Source organism: Dasypus novemcinctus, chromosome 12, assembly GCF_030445035.2.
Source record: "Dasypus novemcinctus isolate mDasNov1 chromosome 12, mDasNov1.1.hap2, whole genome shotgun sequence".
Taxonomy (NCBI): Eukaryota; Metazoa; Chordata; class Mammalia; order Cingulata; family Dasypodidae; genus Dasypus; species Dasypus novemcinctus.
In genome coordinates, this window is record NC_080684.1 from 112,411,484 (window position 1) to 112,431,048 (window position 19,565).

The 19,565-nt window shown below is 41.1% G+C and overlaps 1 long non-coding RNA gene across 1 annotated transcript; it reads left to right on the forward strand.

The window, feature by feature from the left end:
• Nucleotides 1-1,417: 1,417 nt before the first annotated feature.
• On the forward strand, nucleotides 1,418-16,119 carry LOC131280676 (uncharacterized). The gene is made up of 3 exons (XR_009188409.1): nucleotides 1,418-1,549; nucleotides 15,035-15,094; nucleotides 15,890-16,119. It is a non-coding gene; the product is annotated as an uncharacterized lncRNA (long non-coding RNA).
• The last annotated feature ends 3,446 nt before the right edge of the window (nucleotides 16,120-19,565 follow it).

Below are 19,565 nucleotides of genomic sequence, written 5' to 3' on the forward strand. Positions count from 1 at the left end.
CTAGAAATGAAATCCATGGTCACTGAAATTTAAAACTCTATGGATGGGTGTCCTGGGTTGAATAATGTGCCCTCAAACTTCTGATTCGAGCAGAACCACAGAATGTGACCTTATTAAGAAATAAGGCAGATTTCTAGAAGACAGTGCACTAGAAAGACATGGAACTCTTTTCTCTCCCAGAAAAATATCTAAAGGACAGTGTAGCAGTTTGATACTATTCATGAATTCCAAAAAGAGATTTTGGGTTATGGTTGTAAACTGGTCTGTCCCTCTGGGCATATTAGATTATATTGGATTCAGAGGTTTCTGTTTTACTTGATTAAATAATGATTGAAGCTTTGATTGGGCTATGTCAGTAGAATGCGGAGTCCCCACCCCTTGGTGGGCAGGACTCATAGAGAAACCGCACTGCAGAGAAGGGAGTTTGTAAGTTTTTTAATCCCTGCCCCCTTGTGGCTTTTTGTGTGCTGTCTGCTCTGTGTGTCCACTCACTGTGTGATCTTCTGTGTCTGTATTTATTTATTTTTATTTTCCCTCCCCCCTTGCAGCTTGCTTGCTGTCTGCTCTCTGTGTGCATTCGCTGTGTGCTCTTCTATGTTTTCGTTTGTCTCCCTTTTTGTTGCGTTACCTTGCTGAGTTGGCTCTCTGTGGTGCCTGCTGGCTGGGCAGCACTCTGCAGCGTGCAGCGAGCCTGCCTTCAAAAGGAGGCCCCAGGACGTGAACCCAGGACCTCCCATATGGTAGATGGGAGCCCAACTGATTGAGCTACAGCCACTTCCTGGGAGTTTGTAATTTTAATGCTGGAGCCCAGGGAAGTAAGCCCACAGAAGAGCAGAGAGAAGGCTCAATTACACACAGCAGGGAAGAGAGAGAGAAGCTGTTCACCTGATAGTCTACAGTTGGCCTTGTGGAGAAAGCAGAGCAAATGAGCCCAGAAACAAATGAACCCTGGGAAGAGAGGAGCCCAGGAACCCAAACCCTTGCAGACGTTGGCAGCCATCTTGCTCCAAAATGTGGTGACGGACTTTGGTGAGGGAAGTAACCTATGCTTTATGGCCTGGCAACTGTAAGCTTTTACCCCAGATAAATACCCTTTATAAAATCCAACAGATTTCTGGAACTTTGTATTGGCACTCCTTTGGGTGACTAATACAGACAGGTAGAAACAACCTGGAAAAAAATCTAGGATTTAGGAGACTAGGAGATGGGCAAAGGAAAAGAATCACAATGGCAAAACTGAGTTAAAAGCGGCAGCTGCACATGCCAGCACCCTCCCCCACATGTAGACGCTTGAATTCTCAGGCCTCCAGGCTGGTGGCTTCAGACAAAGGGGCCCCAAGGATCCACCTCTGCAGGAAACGGGAGACAGAGGGACACAGCCTAAGGCTGACTCAGCTTTTGACCCACAGGTTTGGTCTGCTGTGTTCCTGAGCCCTTCCTGGCTGGCTGGGGCCGTGCCATTGTTGCCTTGAGAAGCAAGGGACTAAGGAGCTCCGACCCTCTCAATCTCCCTCCCTACCAACTGGGACTGGCTGTTGAGAACACAGAGGTGAGTGGAATTATTTTCTACCCAGAAAAAGGGACGGGGCTGCCAGCAAAGGTTGGAGAACTGCCTCTGAGAAAGTTTGAATTCTGAGGCTCCTAGCCTCTAGGCAGGATTATCTGCCACATTGATCTGGTTGGTGTTGCAGCAAACACACTCCCACCCAGCATCGAACTGAGAGGGCTGTCAAAGAGCACCATCTGCTGGCTGACTGAGGAGTGCATGTGAGGAAACCAAAGGTCAATAAGAGGGAGTGAATGTGGCTCAAGTGATTGAGTGCCCGCCTCCCACATGGGAGGTCCTGGGTTCAGTTCCTGGGGCTTCCAGAAAAAAACAAAAACAAACAGCAAAATGAAAACACCAACTCAGGGAAGCTGATGTGGCTCTGGCTGAGGGCTGGCTTCCCACGTACAAGGCCCCGGGCTCAATCCCTAGCCCCCGGTACCTCAAAAAAAAAAAAAGTAAATAAGAGAGGCTTTTCCTGGCCTTTACAGCCTCCACAAGGTCCTTGGAAGCAGGTCTACAACCCATTACTGGGTCCAGGACCCAGATTTGAGCAACTAACAGGGACAATCCTAAGGACTCAGAACAGGCTGAACCAAGAATCAAAGAACAGCAGTAACACACAGCCTTCCACCGCTAAATTCCTATGAAAGAGAAATTGAGCACCAGAGTAAACTCAGCATCATAATAAGATGGCTATACATAAGAAAAAATTACAAGCCTCACTGAGAACCTGGAAGAAATGGCCCAAGAAAGGAATATATCAAAACCCCAGAGAGACATAGGATTTGAGACAACTAATCATAGAGATGCACACAAATTTCCAAAATCAAATTAGTGAGTTGAGGGAAATGGACATAGTTCAACTGATAGAGCATCCATCTACCATACGGAGGGTCCACAGTTCGATCCCCAGGGCCTCCTGATCTGTGTGGTGAGCTGGCCCATGCACAGTGCTGCCGCATGCAAGGAGTGCCGTGCCATGCAGGGATGTCCCCGTGTAGGGGTGCCCCACATGCAAGGTGTGCACCCCACAAGGAGAGTCACCCTGTGTGAAAAAAGTGCAGCCCACCCAGGAGTGGTGCCACACACATGGAGAGCTGACACAGCAAGATGACACAACAACAACAATAGCAACAAAGAGATGCAGTTTCCCAGTGCTGCCTGATAATGCAAGCAGATGCAGAAGAACACACAGTAAATGGACACAGAGCAGATGGGAGGAGGGGGGAAGGGAGAAAAATAAGTAAAAAATGAATCTTTAAAAAAATTAGTGAATTGAAAGACAATATGGCTAATGGGATAAAAGACATCAAGAGGACACTGAACAAGCACAAAGAAAAATTTGAAAATCTGAATAATAAAGTAACAGAGGGAAGCTACTGTGGCTCAATCAGTTGGGCTCCCATCTACCATATGGGAGGCCCTCGGTTTGCATCCTGGGGCCTCCTTGTGAAGGCAGGCTTGCCAGCAGATGCTGCAGAGTGCCGCCCGGCCCACAGATGCTGCAGAGAGCTGACTCAGCAAGGTGACACAACAACAACAACAACAGAAAAGGAAGTCAAGTGAGAACACAGAAGAGCCTGCAGTGAATGGACACAGAGAGCAGACAGCACACAAAAAGCCGTGTGTGTGGGGGCAGATAAAAAAAAAAGGCTTATGGGAAAAAAAAGTAATAGAGCTCATGGGAATGAAAGACACAATAGGTGAGATAAAAAACACATTGCAGACATACAACAGCAAATTTGAAATGATAGAAGAAATAGTAAGTGATAAAGAGGACAGAACAGATAAAATCAAAGAGAGAAAAGAATGGAAAAAATTGAGCAGGGGCTCAGGGATTTGAATGATATCATGAAATGCAACAACACAACATATGTGTCATGGGAGTTCCAGAAGAAGTGAAGGGAAAAGGGGCAGAAAGTGTATTTGAGTAATAATGGCTGCAAGTTTCCTAACTCTCATGAAAGAAATGAACTTACATGTCCAAGAAGCACAGTGTACCCCTATCAGAATAAATCTGAAAAAAATCTACCACCAGACACATAATACATAGAATGCCAAATGCCAAGGATAAAGAGAAAATTCTGAGAGCAGCAAGGGAGAAGCAAACCAACAAATACAAGGGATGCCCAGTAAGATTGAGTGTGGATTTCTCATCAGAAACCACAGTAGAGAAGATGTAGTATGATACAATAAGGATACTGAAAGAGAAAAACTGCCAGCCAAGATTTCTTGATCCAGAAAATTGTCCTTCAGATATGAAGGTGAATTTAAAATATTCACAAATAATCAGAAACTAAAGGAGTTTGTAAAAAAGAATCCACCTTTGCAGGAAATATTAAAGGGAGCCTTACAACTTGAAAGAAGAAGACAGGAGAGAGAGACTTGGAGGAGACTGTAGAAGGCAAGATTTGAAGAAAGGGTAACCAAAGGGTAAAAAGGCAGATGAAAATAAGATATGCCATATGAAAGCCAAAGAATAAAATGGGAGTAAATAATGCATTTACAGTAATATCATTGAATGTGAATGGATTAAATTCCCCAATCAAAAGATATAGCCTGATGAAATGGATAAAAAATCATGAGCCATCCATTTGCTGCTTAGAAGAGACTCACCTTAGACTCAGGAATACAAACTAGCTGAAAGGTTGGAAAAAGATACTCCATGCAAAAAGAGCAGGGTTAGCTATACTAATATAGGAAAAATAGGGAGACAGAAGGTCATTGTATATTAATAAAAGGGACAATCTACCAAGAAGAAATAACAGTCATAAGTATCTATGCACCTAAACAGGGTGCCCTAAAATACATGAGACAAACTGGCAAAACCGAAGGGAGAAATAGACATCTCTACAATAATAGCTGGAAACTTCAACACCCCACTCACATCATTCGCTAGAACTAGAAAGAAGATCAACAAGGATACAGAGAACTTGAACAATATGATAAATGTTTTTTTAAAAAGATTTATTTATTTATTTCTCTCCCCTTCCCCCCACCCCCTTCCCACCCCGGTTGTCTGTTCTCTGTGTCTATTTGCTACGTCTTCTTCTTTGTCTGCTTCTGTTGTTGTCAGTGGCACGGGAATCTCTGTTTCTTTTTGTTGCATCATCTTGTTGTGTCAGCTCTCCGTGTAGGCAGTGCCATTCTTAGGCAGGCTGCACTTTCTTTTGCACTGGGCGGCTCTCTTTATGGGGAGCACTCCTTGCGCATGGGGCTTCCCTACGCAGGGGACACCCCTGCGTGGCATGGGACTCCTTGCATGCATCAGTACTGTGCATGGGCCAGCTCCACATGGGTCAAGGAGGCCCAGGGTTTGAACCGCGGACCTCCCATGTGGTAGATGGATGCCCTAACCACTGGGCCAAGTCTGCTTCCCCAATATGATAAATGAGTACGATTTGACAGACATACACAGAACGTTGCATCCCAAATCAGCAGGTTATACATACTTCTCAAGTGCTTGTGGATCTTTCTCCAGGATAGACCACATGTTAGGTCACACTGCAGCTCTCAATAAATATAAAAAGATTGAAGTTATACAAAGCACCTCCTCAGATTACAATGAAATGAAAATTGGAAATCAGTAATAGGAAAGAGGTAAATTTGCAAATGTGTGGAGGCTGAAAAACACACTCCTGAATAACCAGTGGGTCAAAGAAGAAATTGCAAGCAAAATTAGTAAAAATTGAGACAAAGGAAAATAAGAACATAACTTATCAAAATCTATGGGATACAGTGAAGGCAGTTTTGAGAAGAAAATTTATAGACTTAAATGCCTATATTAAAATAGAAGAAAGAGCTAAAATCAATATTTTAACTGTGTTACTAGTGAAAATAGAAAAAGAACAGCAAGACATTCCCAAAGCAAGCAGGAGGAAAGAGATAATAAAGATTAGAGCAGAAATAAATGAAATGGAGAACAGGAAAGCAATAGAAAAAATCAACAAAAGTTGACTCTTGAGATCAATAATACTGACAACCCCCTAGCTAGACTAATAAAGAAAAAAGAGAGAAGGTGCAAATATATACAATCAGAAAATGGAATGGGAAGTGGACTTGGCCCAGTGAATAGGGCATCTGCCTACCACATGGGAGGTCCGCGGTTCAAACCCCGGGCCTCCTTGACCTGTGTGCAGCTGGCCCATGCGCAGTGCTGATGTGCACAAGGAGTGCCGTGCGATGCAGCGGTGTCCCCCGTGTAGGACAGCCCCACACGCAAGGAGTGCGCCCCTTAAGGTGAGCCGCCCAGTGCGAAAGAAAGTGCAGCCTGCCCAGGAATGGTGCCGCACACACATGGAGAGCTGACACAGCAAGATGACACAACAAAAAGAAACACAGATTCCCATGCTGCTGACAACAACAGAAGCAGACAAAAGAAGAACATGCAGCAAATAGACACAGAGAACAGACAATGGGGGAGGGGGAAGAGAAATTTTTAAAAAATCTAAAAAAAAAAAAAAAGAAAATGGAAGAGAGAAACTTATGACTGACCCCACAGAAATAAAAAGGAACATAAGATATATTATGAGAAACTGTATGTCAAAAAACTAGACAACCTAGATGAAATAGACAAATTCCTAGCAAAGCACAATCAACCTACACTGATGCTACAAGAAATACAAGTTCTTAACAAACCAATCCCATTTAAAGAGATTGAAGCAGTAATCAAAAATCTCCCAAAAAGAAAATCCAGGACCAGATGGCTTCACAGGTGAATTCTATCAAGCATTTTGAGAAAAATTAACAACAATCCCATTGAAACTCTTCCAAAAAGCTGTAGAGAAGGGACAATTACCCAACATGTTTTATGAAGCCAATATCACCCTAATACCAAAGCCAGATAAAGACATTGCAAGAAAAGAAAATTATAGGCCAATCTCTCTAATGAACACAGATGGAAAAATTCCAGCAGCATATCAAAGAGTTATACATCATGACCAAGCAGGATTTATTCTTGGTATACAAGGATGGTTCAACATAAGAAAACCAATCAATGTAATACACCACATTAATAAACTGAAGGAATTAAAACACATGATCCTCTCAATCAATGCAGAAAAGGCATTCAACAAAATCCAGCATCCTTCTTGATAAAAACACTTCAAATATAGGAATACAAGGAAAATTACTCAATATGATAAAAGGCATATATGAAAAACCCACAACCAACATCATACTCACTGGGGAAAGGTTGAAAGCTTTCCATCTAAGATTGGGAACAAGACAAGGATGCACACTGTCACCATTGTTATTCAATATTGCGCTAGGAGTTCTAGCTAAAGCAATTAGACAAGAAAAATAAATAAATAAAAGGCATCCAAATAGGAAATGTGGAAGTAAAACTCACAATTTGTGGATGACATGATCCTCTACTTAGAAAATTCTGAAATGTCTACCACAAAACCACTTGAACTCATAAATGAGTTCAGCAAAGTGGCAGGATACAAGATCAACATGGAAAAATCAGTAATGTTTCTGTACACTAATATTGAACAATCTGAGGAGGAAATTGGGGGGGGGGATCCATTTACAAAAGCAATGAAAATACTCGAATACCTGGGAATCAATTTAACAGAAGTAGTATAGGACTTACATGCAGAAAACCACAAAACAATGCTAAAAGAAATCAGCAAAGACCTAAACTAATGGAAAGACATTCTGTGTTCATGGATTGGAAGGCTAAATATAGTGAAGATATAAATCTTATCCAAACTGATTTATAGATTCAATGCAATCCCAATCAAAATTCTAACAGCCTACTTTACAGAAATAGAAAAGTCAATTCCCAAATTCATTTGGAAGGAAAAATGCACCTGAACAGCCAAAAACATGCTAAAAAAAAGAAGAGCAATATGTGAGGAATTTCACTGCCTGACCTTGAAACATATTACAATGCTACAGTAGTCAAAACAGCATGATACTGGCATAGACACTTTGATCAGCATGGAATAGAATTGAGACTCTGTACATAAACTCTCACCTCTACGGCCAGCTGTTTTTTGACAAACCTACTATGTCTATGCTAACAAGACAATGTAGTCTTGTCAACAAATGGTCCTGGGAGAACAGGATATCCATAACCAAAAGAATGAAAGAGGACCTCTATCTCATTCCCTATACAAGAATCAAGTCAGAATGGATCAGAGACCTAAATATAAAAGCCAGGACCATAAAACTACAAGGAGCAAATGAAGGGAAACATCTTAAAGACCTTGTGGTAGGTCATGGTTTCTTGGACCTTATACCCAAAGCACACACAACAAAAGAAAAAATAAATAAATGGGATCTCCTCAAAATTAAACACTTTTGCACATCAAAGGACTTTGTCAAAAAGGTGAAACGGCAGCCAACTCAATGGGAGAAAATATTTGGAAATCATATGTCCAATAAGGGTTTAATATCCATGATATGTAAAGAGATGCTGCAACTCAACAATTAAAGGACGAGTGACCCAATTAAAAAATGGATAAAAGAGTTGCATAGACATTTGTCCAAAGAAGAAATACAAATGGCAAAACAAAAAACAAAAAACAAAAAACTTGAAAAAAAGTTCAATATCACTAGCTATTAGAGAAGTGCAAATCAAAGCTAAAGGAGATGTTATTTCACACTTATTAGAATGCCTGCTATTAAAAAGACTGAGAATGCTACTGAGCAACCAGCAAGATGGGGGCAGAGTAAGGAGCTCCTAGAGTCAGCTCATGCTACAGGGCAGTCAGTAATCATCAAGAGCTACCCAAAGCACCTGTTCAGGGGCTCTGGGAGACCAGAAGGCATTCTGCGACATCCTTGAAGGAATGCAAGGAGGAAGCTGCCCATCTGCAGAGCAGATTCACAAGTAAAGTGGTCCACACCCTGGAGGCTGGTGCCCATCCTCCACTGGAGGCACAGGCTGCCTTGGGAGCTATTCTGTGACTGGAATTGGAAGCTCCACTTCCCAAAAATGGGGAAAAGACAGTTGGGCACTGACTTCAGCTTCTGATTAGTAAACTTGGAGGGCTAAAGTATAATCCTAAAAACAGTTAATTTGAACCTGTCCAAGTCCGAAGGAGGCCAGTAGCTGCCATTTTGACTCTGTCCCCAGCATGAAAAGAAGCAGGGCTGACTGAAAATCACAGGGAAGGTAGGAACTGGCTTCTGTCACTCAGATCAGCCTGCAGGCCTAGCAGGGAGGAGGCTGGCAGGTCCTGCACCAGCCTCTCTGGGTGCAGGTACATTCAGCTGGCACAGATTGAAGAGTTGGAAGTCTACTGGGGTAACTGCGGTCATTTTTGACTGCATAGCACAGATTGCTGCCCACACCTGCAGCTCCATCCCCACCCCAGGCAAAGGAGAAAGGGGCATGAAGCTTTATCAGTCTCTCTGGGCAACTACAGTCTAGGCCTGCACAACTTGGATTATTCCACACAGCTGTGGCTCTGTCCCTACCCCTGGCAAAGGAGAAAGTTGGGAGAAGCTTCATTGATCCCTGGGGCAATGAGGGCAGCTAGAGCCTCTGCAGCTTATAGCACCAACTACATCCTTGATTCCTACTATACAACCAGCAAGGGAGAAAGGGCAAGAAAGCCCTAAACTAAAGAGAGAAACTGCACCCTGAACAAATACATCTAGTAAGCCAGATGCCAAGGCATCGACAAAAAATTACAATACACACCAGAAACAGGAAGATATGGCCCAGTTAATGGAATAAGACAAGCCTCCAGATGTCATAAATGAGTTAGGACTACTCATCATAGAAGTTCAAACAAATCTCCTTAATAAATTCAATGAAATAGCTAAAGAGATTAAGGATATTAAGAAGACATTGGATGACCACAAAGAAGAATTTGAAAGCATACATGGAAAAAGAGAAGATCTTATGAGAATGAAAGGCACAATAAGTGAAATTTAAAATACAATGGAATTACATAAAAGCAGATTTGAGAAGGCAGAAGAAAGGATTGGTGAGCTTGAAGAAATGGCCTCTAAAAGCGAACATACAAAAGAACAGATGAAGAAAAAAATGGAAAAAATTGAACAATGTCTCAGAATTAAATGACAGCAAGAGACATGCCAATGTACATGTCATGGGTGTACCAGAAGAGAAGGGGAAAGGGGCAGAAGGAATATTTGAAGAAATAATGGTAGAAAATTTCCGAACCCTATTGAAGGACATAGATATCCATGTCCAAGAAGTACAATGTATTCCCATCTGAATAAATCTGAATAGACCAACTCCAAGACACATACTAATCAGAATGTCAGATGCCAAAGAGAAAGACAGAAGTTTGAGAACAGCAAGAGAAAAGCAATGCATAACATATAAGGAATGGCCTACGATTAAGTGTTGATTTCTCATCAGAAACCATGGAGGCAAAATGACAGTGATATGATGTATTTAAAATACTGCAAGAGAAAAACTTCCAGCCAACAATTTTATATCTGGCAAGTTGGCTTTCAAAAAATGAGGGTGAGTTTAGAATATTCACAGGTAAACAGAAACTGAAAGATTTATAACCAAGAGTCTGGCTTTGCAGGAAATACTAAAGGGTGTGCTATGGTCTGAAAAGAAAAGACAGGAGAGAGAGGCCTGGAAGAGAGTCTAGAAATGAAGATTTTACCAATAAAAGTCACTGAAAGTCTCAAAAGAGTGATGAAAATAAAATATGACAGATAAAACCCAAAGGTCAAAATGGGCAAATAAGAATTGCCTTTACAGTAATAATGTTGAATATTAATGTTAATGTTAATGGGGGGATTAAATTCCCCAATCAAAAGACACAGACAGGGGAAGTGGATTTGGCTCAATGGATAAAGCATCCGACTACCACATGGGAGGTCCAGGGTTCAAACCTAGGGCCTCCTGACCTGTGTGATGAGCTGGCCCATGTGCAGTGCTGATGTGTGCAAGGAGTGCCGTGACACGCAGGGGTGTCCCCCATGTAGGGGAACCACACACACGGAGTGGGTTCCATAAGAAGAGCCCCCCAGTGTGAGAGAAAAAAAAGCACAGCCTGCCCAGGAGTGGCGCCGCACACACGGAGAGCTGACACAGCAAGATAACACAACAAAAAGAGACACAGATTCCCGGTGCTGCTGACAAGAATGCAAGTGGACACCGAAGAATACACAGCAAATGGACACAGGGAGCAGACAACTGGGGGGTGGGGGTGGGAAGGGGAGAGAAATAGATAAAAATAAATAAATCTTAAAAAAAAAAGACACAGACAGGCAGATGGTAAGAAAACATGAGCCATCTATATGCTGTCTGCAAGAGACTCACCTTAGACCCAAGGATACCAATAGTTTGCAAGTGAAAGGCTGGAAAAAGATGTTCCGTGCATGCAGTAACGACAACAATAACAACAACAAAAAGCCAGAGTACCTATACTTAGATCAGATGAAATAGGATTTAAAAGACATGGTAATGCACAATCTGAGGAGGAAGTCAGGAAAAAAACTATACTTCAGTAGTGACAAAAAGAATCAAGTATTTAGAAATAGACGTAATCAACCATGTTAATCACTTGCATTCAGAAAACTACAACTCATTGTTTAAAGAAAATACAAAAGTCCTAAATAATTGGAAGAACATTCCATGCTCATGGATTGGATGACTAAATATCATTAAGATGTCAATTCTACCCAAATTGATTCAAATGCTTCACACAGATTCAATGCTATCCTGATAAAAATTCCACCAGCATTTAAAAAAATAAATGGAAAACACGATTATCAAATTTATTTGGAAGGGTAAGTGTTCCTGAATAGACAGAAACTTCTTAAAAAGTGGAGGACTCTCACTTCCAGACTTTAAATCATATTACCTAGCTACGGTGGTAAAAAACAGCATGGTAATGGCATAAAGACAGACGCATAGACCAATGGAACCAAATTGATGGCTTAGAAACAGACCTTCACATCAATGGTCAAGTGATTTTTTACAAGCCTGGACAGAACAGTCCATTCAGAAATGGTGCTGAGAGAACTGGATATCTATAGCCTGAAGAAGGAAAAAGGACCCCTGTCTCACACTTATGCAAAAATGAACTTAAAATGGATCAAAATCCTAAATATAAAAGTAAGAACCATGAAGCTGCTTGAAGAAAATTTAGGAAATCATCTTCAAGACCTGGTGGCAGATAGTGGATTCTTAAAGGAGATAAAAGGAGGACTGAGATGGACTATTGATGTTTAATGTACATAGAAGTTTTAATTATCTTTACTGTAAGAGTGTGGAAATGTATAGAGTTGATGGTAACACACTATAGTGAGTAACAACTGGTTTATAAATGGGGATGTAGTTGAAAAGTGTACTTTAGATATGTAAATGCCAATTGAAAGAAATCTAGAGACTGAATAACACAGTAAACCCAGAGGTGGATGAGAATTGTGGTTGATGGTACAGAAGTAAGAGTGTACTTTGAGAACCAGATATACATCACCATTGTAGGGTGGTGCGAATGTGGAGAAGCATGGAAAAAATAAAACTGGAATGACCTATAGGCTATGGTTAACAGTAATAATGCAATATTCTTGCATCTATGCCAAAGATGTACTGTGTTAATAATGGGGGAGTATGGGAAAAGTGTGCCAAATGTACACTATGGACCTGGTAATAGTCTGATGATATTATCTCATACTCTGTAACAAATGTTCCACCATGGTGTGGTGTGTTTATAGAGGGGTGTTGTATGGGAATTCTGCACATGTGCATGATTGTTTTGTAAGTTTATAACCTCTGTTATAAAAATTTGTTTAAAAAATAATAAGGTGGATGGGGGAAAATACACCAAATTTAAGATAAGGACTACAGTTAGCTGTAAGATTTTGATGACATTCTTTCATAATTTGTAACAAATGTCTCACAACAATGCAAGGTATTGGTGGTGGGGTGATGTATGGGATCCTTGTAAGTTATGTATGTTTGCTTTATAAGTTCACAACTTTTAGTATACATATATTGTTTATATATGTATAAATGATATAAAAATAATAATTGGGCGAGTTGGGGGAAACTACACCAAATGTAAGATACTTTAGTTAGTAGTAATATTTTGAGGATGCTCTTTAATCATTAGTTAAAAATGTTTCACAACAATGCAAGGTATTGGTGGTAGGATGAAATATGAGAGCCCTGTGTGATGTTATATATGTTTGTTTTTAAGGTCACAACTATTACTATGCACTTATTGTTTATGTAAGTTTATGTATGAGTGATATACTTCAATTAAACTAAAAAAATAAATAAAATTTTAAAAAGACTGAGAATATGAGTGTTTGAGAGGATGTGGAGAGATAGGAACACTTATTCACTGTTGGTGGGAATGTAGAATGATACAGCCACTGTGGAAGATTGGTAGTTCCTAAAGAAGTTGAATATAGACTTGCCACATGACCCAGCAATACCACTACTGGGTATATACCCAGAAGAACTGAGAGCAGCGACACAAAAAGACATCTGCACACTGATATTCATAGCGGCTTTATTCACAATTGCCAAAGTTGGAAACAACATGGTTGTCCATCAACTGATGAATGGATAAACTGTGATGTATACACACAATAGAATATTATGCAGCTGTAAGAAGAAATGAAGTCATGATGCATATGACAACATGGTTGAACCTGGAGGACATTATGTTGAGTGCAGCAAGCCAGACACAAAAGGACAAATACCATATGACTGCACTACTACACAGTAGCACAATAAATATATTGTGTAATCTCATGGAATTAATAACTTGAATATCGGTCTCCAGAAAATAGAATGAGGTTAGAGAATGGAAAGCTGAGGGTTAACTTGTGCAGAATTGGTAAAAAAGATGTGTTATTCTTTAGAAATGAATAGAAAAGGTGAAAGCCCAACATATTGTTTGTAACTAGCTATACTATTATTTGGGTATAAAAGTGGTTTAAAGGGAAAATCTAAGGTCATGTATATTATTGAAAGGAAAGCTAAAAAATTTAATCTGGAACTGTATAGCATACTAAAATTGCATGTGAAATATGAATATGGGTAAAATTGCATATATAAGACAGTTTTTCTTTGAAGCTGAACAAATGTATGTTTTTTTTTTTTTTTTTTTTTTTAAAAGATTTATTTATTTATTTAATTTCCCCCCCTCCCCCGGTTGTCTGTTCTTGGTGTCTATTTGCTGCGTCTTGTTTCTTTGTCCGCTTCTGTTGTCGTCAGCGGCGCGGGAAGTGTGGGCGGCGCCATTCCTGGGCAGGCTGCTCTTTCTTTTCACGCTGGGCGGCTCTCCTCACGGGTGCACTCCTTGCGCGTGGGGCTCCCCTACGCGGGGGACACCCCTGCGTGGCGCGGCACTCCTTGCGCGCACCAGCACTGCGCATGGCCAGCTCCACATGGGTCAAGGAGGCCCGGGGTTTGAACCGCGGACCTCCCATATGGTAGACGGACGCCCTAACCACTGGGCCAAAGTCCGTTTCCCCCAAATGTATGTTAATACTACAAAAGGCTAATATCGGACAAAAACATTATCCTAAATGAAAGAAACTAGACAAATTACTACACATTGTATGCTTCCATTTACGTAAAATATAAATATAAATAAATTTATAAAGATTAAATTAGATTAGTGGTTATGTATGGCTGGGGGAGTATTGCTAAGTAGAGTGAAGTTTTTCTTTTTGGAGTAATGAAATTGTTCTAAAATTTTTGTGGTGATGAATGCACAACATTGTGATTATACTAAAAGCCATTGATTAAACACATTCGATAGATCATATGGTATGTGAATATAGTTCAATAAAACTGCCTAATGAAAAAAAAAGAAAAAGGGTCTTTGTAGACATATTCTTTTTATTTTTTATTTAACATTTTAAAAATTGAAGTTAATAGATCACAAAGAATGTTACCTTAAAAAACATAAGAGGTTCCCATATAACCCACTCTCCACCCCCCACTTACATCATTTTTGTAAATTGTATTTTTTTGAAGATATATACATCTCAAAAATGTTACATTAAAAAACATAAGAGGTTCCCGTATACCCCGCACCCCGCCTACCCTACTCCTCCCACACCAACAACCTCCACCATCATTGTGGCACACTTATCGCACTCGGTGAATACATTTTAGAGCACTGCTGCACCCATATGGATAAGGGTTTACCCTGTAGTTCACACTCTCCCCCTGTACATTCAATGGGTTATGGCAGGATATATAAAGTTCAGCATCTGACCCTGCAATATCATGCAGGACAACTCCAAGTCCTGAAAATGCCTCTACACCATATCTCTTCTTCCCTCTCCCTGCCCTCAGCAACTACTGTGACCACTTTCTCCACCTCAATGCTACAATTTCTTCTATTACTAGTCACAATATTTTTATAGTAGAGTATCAGTAAGTCCACTCTAGTCCATATTTTATTCCTCCATTCTGTGGACCCTGGGATGGGGATGTCCACTCCACCTCTACACTGAGAGGGGGCTTAGATTCCACACGGCTGATGGATGCAATTTTGCTTGCATTTGTAGGCACTCTCGGTTCCCTGGTGTGCTGGTTGACCATCTTCACCTCCCTGTTAGCTGACCTGGGTAAGTCCACCAAACTGGAGAGTAGGAGTTGCATCTCTGCTGAGGCTCAGGCCCAGCTGGCACATGGACAGTCCAGAGATTCAGGTCTCCTGAGAATACACCATCTCTAGCGCCAACCACAGGTTCAGTAAAAGTGACAGAAGAGGCCTGTGTGGAAAGGTCACATCTGAGAGTAGACATAATTATTTAAGTTAGACGAGATCATGCCAGATTAGTGGACCCTAAATTCAGTATGATTGGTGTTATATTGAACAGAAGAGGGAAATCTGAACACAGTAAAAGGAAAGACATGTGCGTTGACAGGCAGATACGTGCCTTTGCTGCCACAGGTCAAGGATTGCCCAGGATTGCCTACAGCCACCAGCAGCCAGGACACCGGCAGGGGGACACAGTGTCCTCTAGATGTCAGTGGAAGCGTGACCCTGTCAGCCCTTGGTCTCTGACCTCTGGCCTCCACAACTGTGGGAATATAAATTTCTGTTGTTTTAAGCCACCCAGGTTGTGGTGCTTTATTACAGCAGTCCTAGGAAAGGAATATCATGGGATTAACAGCAGATTTGACTCAAAGAGCTAATTAGCGGTATGGAAGTGAGAACTGAGAAAAATCACCCAGAATATGGCACAGAGAGAAAAGTCTTCAAATTACTGAGAGAAAAATAATTGTCAGTTTAGAATTTTGTGGTGTCTAAACCATCATTCAAGAATGAGGGTGAAATAAAGACATTTTCAAAGAAGGACTAAGAGAATTTGCCACTAGAAGGCATTAAATGAAAACACTTCTAAATGTACTTTCAGGAAGAAGAAAATTGAAGGGAGGAGTGAGGTGCAAGAAGGAATGTAAGTAAAGAAACTGGTTAACACAGCATCGAGGAAAAAAGGACAGACAGACAAAACAAAATAAGATGGCAACAATTAATTAAAATACATCATTAATTGCAATAAACACACCATTAAAGGTTGAAAATTGTCCGATTGGATTTTTAAAAAATCTAGGTACATATACTATTTAGCAGAGCACAACTAAAAATATAAAGACAAAGAAAGAATTGAAGGAAAATGATGGAAAAAGATATATGAGACAAGAGTCACTAAACAGTGACTGTAATTATATTAAGTCTAGGAAAAAATGAAGAAAAAATCATTGTAGAAGTTTGTTATTATTTATGAATCTCAAAAAATATATATATAGTCTTTATTTTTTTAATATTACATTCAAAAAAATATGAGGTCCCCATATACCCCCCACCCCCCTCACCCCACCTCCCCGCTCACAACAACAACCTCCTTCATCATCATGAGACATTCATTGCATTTGGTGAATACATCTCTGAGCACCGCTGCACCTCATGGTCAGTAGTCCACACCGTAGCCCACACTCTCCCACAGTCCACCCAGTGGGCCATGGGAGGACATACAATGTCCGGTAACTGTCCCTGCACCACCACCCAGGACAACTCCAATCCCTGAAAAAGCCCCCACATCTCATCTCTTCCTCCCATTCCCTACCCCCAGCAGCCACCATGGCCACTTTCTCCACACCAACGCCACATTTTCTTTGATTACCAATCACAATAGTTCATGAATAGAATATCAGTAAGTCCACTCTAATCCATACTCTATTTCTCCATCCTGTGGACCTTAGAATGGTTGTGTCCACTCCACATCTATATCAAGAGGGGGCTTAGATTCCCCATGGATGCTGGATGCAATCCTGCTTTCAGTTGTAGGTACTCTTGGCTCCCTGGTGTGGTGGTTGACCTTCTTCAATTCCATGTTAGCTGAGTGGGGTAAGTTCAATAAACCAGAGAGTAGGAGTTGCTAGTCTGTTGAGGCCCAGGGCCTGGCTATCACATGGTCAGTCCATAGATTCAAGTCCCCTGGGTATACATTAAACCCCAGCACCAACTACAGTTCCGGTAAAAGTAACAGGAGAGGCTTGTGGACAAAGATCACATCTGAGTCCAGCTCCATCACACAAAAACACAAACTCCAAAGTGGGGCCAACTGACATGGCACTGAACTCCATCTGCCATGACCATAGAACTGGTGGGTCTCTGCAGCCCTCAGAAGAACCAATACCCGGGGTTGTATCTACTTTATCTGTCTCTGGGACTCTGCTGAGGTGTGCATAAGGGCGACCCCTCTGATAACCTCCTGGCTCTTTTTGGAGACTCATAGCCATATAAACTCATTTGTCCTTTCCATTCCCCCTTTTCTTCAGGTGAAAAAGCATTTTTAACTCCTGCTTTTATATGTAGATTGAGATATTCTGCTGGTCCAAGTTGCCCCTTTTATTCAAGGTCATTTTCTAGTTACATCATCAGCTGGTATTTGGTAGTAATCCCCAAAAATAGATATTGGATGATGTTTGTAAACTGGTCTGTTCCTCTGGGTGTATTAGATTGTGTTAGATTCAGAGGTTTCACTTTTACTTGATTAAATTATGATCAAGGCTTTGATTAGGCCACACCAGTAGGATGCTGAGGACAGAGAAAACCATATGGCAGAGCAGAGTGGAGTTTTGATATTGGAGCCCTGGGAAGTAAACACACAGAGCAGCAGACATGAGAGGAAGAGAGAAGGCTTCGTTAGACACTGCACGCTGGGAAGAGAGATGAGCTGTTAGCCTGATAGTCTACAGCTGGCCTTGTGGGGAGAGCAGAGCAGCTGAGCCCAGAGAGAAAGGAGCCCCAGGAGAGAGACAAGCCTTATTCCAGCCTTCAGCTGATACTGGAAGAAGCTGGTACCACGGAGCCTTTAGAGGAAGAGGGAGGCTGGACCCTTCAGACATCAGCAGCCATCTTGCTCCACACGTGGCAACAGACTTTGGTGAGGGAAGTAACTTAGGCTTTATGGCCTTGTGAATGTAAGCTTCTACCCCAAATAAATAACCTTTATAAACACCAACAGATTGATGGTATTTTGCATCAGCACCCCTTTGGCTGACTAACACAATCACCATTAGGAATAATGTGGGGTGTCATGTTATGATAAAAGGAGCAATTTGTCAGGGCTATTCTAATTCAAACCTGTATGCACTTAATAATATGGGCTTAGAATATATAAAACCAAAATTGGTAAAACTTTCAAGGAGAAATTGATAAAGCCACTGTCAAAGCAGAGATTAACACACCTCTCCTGGTAATTTATAAATCAAGCAGAAAAAGAATTAGAAAGGGCATATAATATTTGAATAACAATAATTCTTATTGAACAGACAAGAAACTTACAAAAATTGATCATGTACAAGGCTATAAAAGAAGTATTCATGAAAACAAAACAAAATGAAACAATCAGTATAATACAGACCATCTTGTCTGACCACAAGGCAATAAAACAAGAAATCATGAACCAAACATTAGTTTCCTTCCTGCCTTAAGCCAAGTGTTGCAGGCAACTGGGTTTCAGGTTCTTGACTTCATTGCAAGAAAGAATTCAAAGACATGCCAGGCTAATGAGGCAAGCAAAAGGATTTATTGAGAAATGAGAAAAAGGGTACAGGTATGCTCCAGGCAAGAGATGGACATCATGGGGCTTGGGATGGGCTTTTATTTTTTTAAAGAAGGTAGCTGGGATTGAAACCAGGACCTTGTTCACAGGAAGGAGGCACTCAACCACTGAGCTGTATCCACTCCCCAACGAGAATTGGTTTTTAGTTAGTTTGTTTTTAGGAAGTTCTGAGGATTGAACTCAGGATCTTGTACATGGGAAGCAGGCACTCAACCACTTGAATGTTCCCCCTGCTACAGGCTTTTTAAAGGCTGACCTTCCCTCTGCCCCCTTCCCCATGTTAAGGTGGGATCTCAGCTGTTTGCCACCCTGATTGGTTGCTTTTCTGCCTTCTGATTGGCTTATACTGTGGCCAATTCAGGTTGCACCTGTTAGCTTTCAGGGAGCCAGTGGGGAGGCCTCTCTGGAGTTATGGGGCTTATTTTCAACTCTGGAGTTTCGAAAGGGACTTTGTGACCAGGGTCTTGGTGGGCTTTTAGGCTTAAGGGTTACAGCTCTGTTTTTGAACAGCTGCCTTCCCTCAGGGGGCCTCCGTGCAGGGTCTCATGGCCATGTTTTTTGCTGGGTTTCAGCTGTGATGGTTACAACTTTGTTCTAGCTAACTGCCTTTCCTGTTTCCTATACTAACCTGCCTCACAAGTATATACTTGAAAATTTAAATAGGCAGACTATTCATTATCTCCCAAGTCAAAGGAAAAATAAAATTCATATTAGAACATCAGAACAATATGAAATTTGGTATACTACATAAAAAGACTTAGGAAACATAGCAAAAAAGTGGGAATTGGAAAATACTTATGTCAGAAAAGAGAAAGACTAAACATTATGAGCTAAGGATCCAGTTCAATATATAAGAAACTAAGAATCATAAAATATTAAAAGGTGGAGAGAAATAATCATAAGAACAGAATAATGCAAAATAGAAAACAGATTATCAACAAAATGAACAGCTGATTCTTTG